Consider the following 3008-nt stretch of genomic DNA (forward strand, 5'->3'; position numbering starts at 1 on the left):
ACCCCCTCCTCTGTCCGGCTCGCTCTGGGCCTCAGTCTGACCCCCTTTCCTTCTTTCCCTCTTTGCGCCACAGTTTCTGCCTTTCCCCAGCCGCCCTGCCCCCATTGGCTTCACCAAGGCCGCCACCAAGTTAAGACACAGCTGGTTCCTCCCCTCCATCCACTTACCACGCCCCCCCCCGCCCCCACCATCAGATCAGGCCACCCTCCTTGTTTTCAGAATCAGCTTGGGCCAGGGGACCTCAACACACATCCCCCAAGACCCAAAGAGAGGTTGGGGGCCCAGACCCCTGGCTCCCGCACCCTAAGCCTCGGCTGGGAGCAGTAGGGGGAGGGGAGGGGGTGCACCCAGAAAAACTTCGCATCTTTAATTAAAAAGTGATTTAAATAAATTTTCTGCTCCAAAACCCCAAAACCCCTATCTGGGGGGTGGGGTGGGTGTGGCAGTGATTAAAGGCTCTCCCCTGCCCCTCCGCCTGCCTTAAAGGGCCAGCATCACCCGAGGGACAGTGCATGGGAAAGTTTCCGGGGGAGCACCCATTGGCACCTCAGACAAGGTGCCCGGGGTCCTGGCACCTACCAGTTTAACCATTTTGCCATCACTCCTCACTCCTCAAGCCCAAGGCTCATCCAGCTGATGGGGAGACTGAGGCTTAGAGAAGGCAGAATTGGTCTGAGGTGGGTCTGGACCCCAGATTCCTGGAGGAGACCCAGGCATAGCCAGGAAGGAAGGTTGGTGGTGTGCTGAGGGGAGAACAGAGGACAAGAGTCAGGGACACAGAGAAAGACAGGGATGGAGATCCTGGATGAGACAGAGAGAGTGATGGCCGGCGAGAAAGAGATCCAGGGAGAGACAGAGATGGGGGGGGGGGGCCCTGGAGGTGACGCTGAATCCTGGGTGGACGAGGAACGGCCTTCCCCAGGCCTGAGGGGGACCAGGGCCATCATCCTCGCCCTCAGCCAGAGCCCTCCAACTTGCCCTCTCCCTCTGGGAAGTGCCGCTGCTGTCCGAACCTCAGTCCTTCATGCTGTAGCTCCAGCTCTCTCACCCCCTTCCCTGGCCTGGGTGGTTTGGTTTAATGTCCACAAGCTGGGAAGAGGTAAGACCAGCAGGGTGTGGCAGAGGTGGAGCTGTTTATGAGGGTCATAAAAATATCCTTAGAGAGCCCAGCAGGGGTGGGTGTACGTGTATGGCTTGCAGCCTGCCCTCTCAACCCCCTTCTCTCTCTCTAGAGACTCTGTCTCCCCCTCCCATCTCTGCCCTTCTTTCTCTGGGTCTTTGTCCCCTCCTCCAATTTCTGTCCCTTTCTCTCTGGATCTCTGTCTCATTTCTCTCTGGAGCTCTTACTCTGGGGTGATGGTTTGTAACTTTTGGGGGGTCAAGTATCCTTTTTGATGATAGGATGAAAACTATGGGCCATCTCCCTAAAAAAACACATAAGCACCAAGACCATAATTTGCCAGGCAACCTGAGGGAGTTCACAGGCCTCTTGATATCCACTTATACATCCCCTCGGGAATCTGCAGCTACCAGAGGCTAAAGACTACTGTAGAAAAGCCAGTGAGAGAATGAATCCCAGGGGTATCAACCTCCCTCCCCCCAGCCCCATGCCCTCTCCTGCCCTTGCTGGCCTCCAAAACATTCCTGCCCCAGGGCCTTTGCACCTGCCACTCCTCTGCCTGGAATGATCTTCCCCAGACCTCCGTGTGGCTCCCTCCCTCCCCCCCCTCCTTCAGGTCTCTGCTCAGATGTCACCTCCTCTGAGAACTTGCCCTGTCCAGTTTTTGTCATCCCCCTGTCCTTATTCTGCTTCGTCTCAGAGCACTTATCACCTCCAGGCATGATTTTATACTTACACATTTATTTACCGGACTAATCTCTCTCCCCCACACCATCCCCAGTAGCATGTGAGCACCAGGAGACCAGGAACGGTTGTCTTTTGTTCCCTGCTACATCTCCAGAACGTCAGCCAACACACAGTAGGCACTCAATAAACTTTTGTTGCAGAAATCTTTCTTTCATTAGAGCACCAGTTTCAAAGGCTGCCTGGGTCCCAGGCTCCTCCGGGAATCAGGTCAAAGCTGTGAGCCTGCTCTCCAGCAGATGTGTAACCAGGCACATCGTTTACCCTCAATTTTGGAGGTTCCATCACAAACTCCCTGAGAGCTGTTGAGGGGGTTCCAGGCTAAGAAACTTCCAAAAGGCAAAGGTGAAAAATTGGCAGAGGGGCAGAGAGTGATATTTCCAGGCATGTGTGCGCATGCGTGCGCACACACACCACTTACACACCCACTATATTCAGAAACAGAAACAACACACCCACACCAGGCATGATCCAACAACCAGACACACAGACAGACAGACACAGCTGGGGACACACACACACACACACACACACACACACACACACACACACACACACAAAGGGCTTCACACACACACACACACACAGATGGCTTCAGGCAAGTGCACAAGTGTCCTTGTCTCCCGGGGTGGGAAGTTAGGGGAGGAGGGGCTGGAGAAGGAAGAGAAAGTACATCATAGGGTTTGGTTACTTCCAGCCTCTGGTTCTCCTCTGAGCTGTCTCCCAGTCAGAGAGAGAGAGAGAGAGAGAGAGAGAGAGAGAGAGAGAGAGAGCGCACAGGGAAAGGGGGAGGGGGAGAGGCACTGATCAGAGGGCCTGAGTGGGAGCGTGGGCGGCCAGGAGAGGGGCAGAGCTGTGGGGAGCAGAGATGGGAGAGAGACACAGACACAGAGACAGAGAGAAAAAGAAAGAAATGGAGAGAGAGAGACTCGAGGACCTAGCGGAAAAAGGGAAGCAGGGAGATGGAGAGAGAGAGAGACGGGGGCGGGTGGAAAGGAGGAGGAAAGCGGGGGACAGAGAGAGAGAGACAGGGACCTGGCGCGGCCGGGAGGGGGACAGGCGGAGAAGACCCGAGCACGGCCGCAGCCCCCGGGAAGGGAGGGGAGGGGACTCCGGACGCTCCCGCCCCGCCCCGCCCCGCCCC

Source organism: Lipotes vexillifer, unplaced genomic scaffold (assembly GCF_000442215.2).
Source record: "Lipotes vexillifer unplaced genomic scaffold, Lipotes_vexillifer_v1.1 scaffold371, whole genome shotgun sequence".
NCBI classification, from domain to species: Eukaryota; Metazoa; Chordata; class Mammalia; order Artiodactyla; family Lipotidae; genus Lipotes; species Lipotes vexillifer.